Here is a 6,000-nt window from a genome sequence, read left to right on the forward strand (position 1 = left end):
TTATCTCTATTTGTTTTTATATTTGTGTATGTAATTTTCTCTCTCTCTTTCTTTCACCTTTCTCTCCCTATCTCTATTTATTGAAATATTTGTGTATGTACTTCTCTCTTTTTCTCTCTCTCTGTGCTTGTCTCTCTCTTTATGTAACCTTCCTCTCTAGTGTCATTATCTCCTGCTATCTTTACCCATGCATGTATCCCTTTATATATTTTTATCTTACAGTTATTATCTCTCTCTCTCTCTCTCCATCTCGTTGTATGTCTCTTTCTCTCTCTATCTTCTTATCATGCCTTTCTCCCTGACTAGTTTATGCTCTGCGTCTCTCCCTGATTTTTCTTCTCTCTCTCACTGTCTATCTCTCCACTCACACACTCTTTACTTTTCTCTGTTTCTCTCTTTCACGTTGGCTGTACCTATATCTATTTCTCTCTCCTCTCTCACATTGTCCGGACCTCTCCCTGTTTCTCTCTCCTAGTGTTCGCCGTCCCGATATCCGTTCGATATCCGGTATCGGACAACCGATATCCGACATCCGGAAAAAAATGGGACGGTTCCAGATATCGGATATCGGGCGATATCCGCCTATCAGTGGTTAGACAGATATCGGTACCGGATATCTGAGGGGGAGGGACGAGATGGATATCGGATGCTGGATATCGGTTTTCGATATCTGGCAATTTTTTTTCGGTCATCTGCAATCCCATATGGAAAAATTCTAATTTCCTTGGGACTTTATATTCTCCCCAGCCATCTTACAGTTAATTCTCATCTTCGCCAGCTCGCCGCCCGTAGATAATACCTCATGTAATTTTAAAATTTTAAAATATCATGTTACCGAGGGTAAATTTGCGTAATATAGTTAATAAAAATAACAATAAATTTAATATTAGATAACAACTAATGTTATTAAGAAATTAATATATTTTTATTTTAAGAAAACAAAATTGCGTTATATAGTTAATAAATCGAATAATAAATTTAATATGACCTAACAACTAATGTTATTAGGTAATTAATATATTGTCATTTTAAGGAAATAAAATTGCGTTATATAGTTAATAAATGGAATAATAAATTTAATATGACCTAACAACTAATGTTATTAGGTAATTAATATATTGTCATTTTAAGGAAATAAAATTGCGTAATATAGTTAATAAAAATAACGATAAATTTAATATTAGACAACAACTAATGTTATTAAGAAATTAATATATTTTTATTTTAAGAAAACAAAATTGCGTTATATAGTTAATAAATCGAATAATAAATTTAATATGACCTAACAACTAATGTTATTAGGTAATTAATATATTGTCATTTTAAGGAAATAAAATTGCGTTATATAGTTAATAATTTGAATAATAAATTTAATATTAACTAACAACTAATGTTATTAAGAAATTAATATATTTTCAATTATAGTAAAATAAAATTTCGTATAAAGATAATAAGGTTACTAGGGTAGAGTGTAATATATTAGTGGAATGGTTATGAGAATGCCTGACGAGTGACAACTAATGTTTTATTGAAATTAGTAAACTATATTTTTATGTGAATAAAACTGCAGAAAATATGTAATACCATAACTAGATAGTTGTAGAATTGTTATTTTTAACTAATAACTAATGTTATGAAGAAATTAATATACTGTTATTTTAAGAGAATAAAATTTTTGTAATATAGTTAATAAATTTAATAGATGAGTAAGTATACTTCTTGGCAATATATTCAATTACAGGGATTAATTTTTTTGATTGATACTAAGATTATTTATTGGATAGTTGGAGGAATATAGTAATGCCGGATATAAATTTATAACAATTACTGAAAGTGTCTATTTAAATTGATATAAATTTAATATTATGGATTCATTTGAATCGTCGTAGTAATTTAGTGATATTCAATTACATTTTTGGAAATGTATCAAAATTTAAATAAATTCAAAAGAATCCATACACGCCGTTAATTCGACATTTGTAGCAAAATTCATATGTATGCTATGACTGTGGCTATGTCAAAAAAACTTAGTCCCAACGGCTCTGTCAGAGATTTGTGCTCACTTGATCATCACCTGCGTTGCAGAAGATAAGAGATCAGTAACGATAATTACGTAGAAATAAGAACATCTAGTTCAGTTATGTGATGTGTACCTCGAGCACATGCGACCACACCATCTTCTCCGTCGTCAGCATCCTCATCTAGCTCAATGTCATTGTACCACCGTTTGTTGTCCGCACGGAGCAACACTTCACAGTGATTAGTGTTTCGATGCTTATTAGCGATAGACGCGATCGCTTGTACGTGACAATAGCATTGCCAACCGAGAACATGCGCTCGGCAGGGGCGCTCATCGCACATACGAATAATAGGTCCCTCGCAACGGCCGCAAGTAAGGGGAAACGCTTCGACCCCGTCGTGGCCCACCAAGATAGTCGAGTGAACACACCCTCATTTGGCACAGTCTCTGCAAGGAACATGTTGAACTCGTCCCATGCCGACCTCGATGTCACCGGTGCCAGTTGCATGTGCCACATAGTGCTGTTAAGCCACTCGTCCAATCTTCACCTCTTGGCTGCCTCTCCTCAGCGGCTCCTCTCGGGCCATGGCTCGACCAGTCACCGGGTAACAACGACCGTACGTATGCGATGGTCGCTTCTCGGACGCCCGGGCGGAGCATTGACCCTTTGTGGATTGGATCCATCAATGCCGCGGCGGTGATCGCCTCATTCGCCCACAATATCTCAGCATATTGTGCAAGCTTGCAATGCATCGCTCTACATGCCTGCGCCATGTTCGAATGATCTCCTTCGTGCAAGCGTCAAACAGATGTGAAGGATGTTCCATCTTCGATTTGCTGGACCACTTCCTCCATGTGAACCTTCAGGCCGTCTATGAGATACAAGACATCGCAGATCGCCGGCGTCACTGTCTTGCAAACATGATCAGTTGATACGGCAAAATGGCCAAGGATGCGGCATAACTCTTTTACCAACTCCCACTCGTCCTTCGACAACTTCGATGGCGTCGCCTTCTCGCCAAAAGCCGTCGAGACTTCGTCAAGTTCATCACGCTTCTTGACAACGGCCGCCAACATAGTGTACGTGTTGTTCCATCAGGTTGGACACTCTAAGACGACCATGTTGGAGTCCCCGACTTCAGGGTCGTCTTCACAGGCCTGTGCATAGAGTTCTCTCCGTTGCGTAGAGCTCCGAATACTCCGCACTAGAGTGCGTACCTTTGCAACTGCATCACCCAAACATAACGGCTTGCGTGGTCCCTCATTGTCATCAGACACTGAGTATATATCACCGAGATCATTGTCGTGGTCGATGTTGTAGTGCTCTGCTGTCCTCGTCACTTGTATTCTTCGGGTTCTACCATGGGCCGAAGGAATACCGAAGATTTTTATCGCCGCTTGCACGACAATATTCAGAATGTGTGCCACACATGGGACGTGCCTCCTGGCAGTAAACGTCAGGTTTGTGCTCTTCAACTTTCTCGCCATCAATGCCAACATCCTCTTATTCGTCGTGGCATTGTCAGTGGTAACGGCGTAGACCTGCATATTTACGTTGCACATTTAAAGGCACAAGTTCAACTAATAAAATGAGATAGACGCTGAGTGCTGACCTTCGTCCGCAGACAGAATTCATCTAGTGCTTGGAGAACAATGGACGCCATGTTCTCCCCATCGTACTTGCCGACGATTTCTCAGATGGCAAGTACCCGCTCTTTGTACGTCCATGTGTCGTCCACCCAGTGGACGTTGATGCCTAGCAATCCAGTTCTGTTCTCCGCAGTCCACGCATCTACGGTGAGTGACACTCGGGCCACACTCTCCCAGAGCTTCCTCACATCATGTTTCGTTCGGCCGTGCATTTGGATGGTCCACCTCTTTATGACCTTCGCACTTGGAGGATCCAAGTCGATAAGCGTCGCGTAACGCCACATTCCTTGAAGGCGACGTTGTCCGCAATGCTCTAGGGTGAATCAATCAGGCATACGAATCGTGCAATGAAATTCTTCGACTCATCTAGAGTGTGCCCTCTAATCGGCCCCCGTCGGCTAGGCTCTCCTTGTTGTTTGCTCTGCATTCTATCAATGATGCGTGTCTGACCAGGGTCTTCAGGGGCTTCGCCCTTCAGTTCCGCGTGACAAGCTGGATGCCAGGATTTGAAGTGTTGCCAAAATACGTTTGTGCTTTTGTCGGCTTGTTTCTTTATGGGTTTCCTCTTACTGTGCGGGTTCAACTCCCAGCATAGTAAGCATGTATAGTATCCATCTTCCATCTGTTCGAAGTAGTCAATGATGACTGAACGATTCGAACGAGGTTGACTCTGTACGGCACGAGAAGTTCCCACCTCCGTACGTTGGGGGCCTACAGCTCCTGACCCAGATCTTTCTTGGGCTGGGTCATTGCCTCCGAGTGGGTTCATGTTTCTGATGTCATAATTTGGTAAGCCAAAAGTCAACACAACGGCATCACATGATGCCAAACTACAATTTAAGCTATGAATTATGTAACGGGTGCAATGAATATGACAATTTAATAAATAGTGAAAAAAGGAGAATGGAATATACAAGTAAAGGAAGAACGATAGATATTCAAGCAAGAATTATTGAGACAGAGAGCATGATAATGAGGTGAGATGAAGAAAGCAGAATTATAGAATTGAAGAGGGGGGAGAGAACGTAAGAGGGGGGAGAGAACGAGATGGAAGTTGTAGAGGTAGAGAGTTATAGATGGTCAGAAAAGAGTGAGGGAGAGTTGGAGGTTGGAAGATAAATTAATAATCATAAGAGAAGAAAGTAGAAGAAGAATCTGGGGAAGAAGGGAAGAAAGGGGTAGAGGAGGAGATTGAAGATGAAGAAGGAGAGAAAAACAATGGAGAGAACGGCATCACATGATGCCAAACTGCGATTTAAACCATGAATTAAGTAACGGATGCAACGAATACCACAATTAAATAAATAGTGAACCAAAGGAGAATGGAATATATTGATAAAGGAAGAACGTTAGATATACCAGAAAAATTGAGATTGAGGTGCGAGGAAGAATGCATGTTTATACAGTTAAAGAGGTGGGGTCAGAACGTGAGGGATGCCGAGGGAGGGAAAAAACAAAGAGGAGAAAGAGGAGGAAGATAAAAATAGAGCAGAGGAATGTAGAAAAGGAAATTAAAGAAAAAGAAGAACTGTAAATAAGAAGAAAAGGGAAGAAAAGGGTTGATGAAGAAATTAAAGTAAAAGAAGAAGAGAAAAATGAGGGGGGGGGCAAGGGGGAGAATAAAAACGTGGAAAGAGTAAATGAAGAAGATGAAGAAGAGTGAAAAACCAAAGAAGAGGACGAAGAGAGTAAATGCAGAATGGCACAAAAAAAAGAGAAGAAAGAGGAGGGGAAAAAACGAAGAAGAGAAAATCAAAGAAGAGAAGAAAATACAGAATAAAAAGGCCGAATAGGAATTTAAAGAAGAAGAAGAAGAGAAAAAAACAAGAAAAGGGAAGTAAAAGGTAGAGGATGAAATTAAAGAAGAAGAAGAAGAGAAAAACGAGGGAGGGGGGAAAAAAAGAGAGTAAGAACGTGGGAGAAGTAAATAAAGAAGAGGAAGAAGAGGGAAAAAACAAAGAACAGGAAGAAGAGAATAAAAACCAAGAAGAGAAAAAGGAGAAAGTGAAAAAAGAAGAGATTAAAGCAGTAGAGTTGGAAAAATAAGAAGAAGAATAAGAGAAAAATAGAAGAAGAAGATCAATTATTAGGAATAAGATAAGAAACAAGAAGAAGAAGAAAAACATGGAGAAGAAGAGAAGAAAAAAACCAAAGAAGAGAAAAATGAGGAGGAAAAAAAAGAAGAGAAAAAAAACATAGAATAGGTAAATAAAGAAGTAGAAGAATAAAAAAACAAGGAAGACGCAGAGGAGGAAAAAAAAACAAGAAGAGAAAAAGGAGAAAGTGAAAAAAGAAGAGATTAAAAAGGTAGAATAGGAAAATAAAGAATA

The sequence above is a fragment of the Wolffia australiana genome, chromosome 2 (assembly GCF_029677425.1).
Source record: "Wolffia australiana isolate 7733 chromosome 2, ASM2967742v1".
NCBI lineage: Eukaryota > Viridiplantae > Streptophyta > Magnoliopsida > Alismatales > Araceae > Wolffia > Wolffia australiana.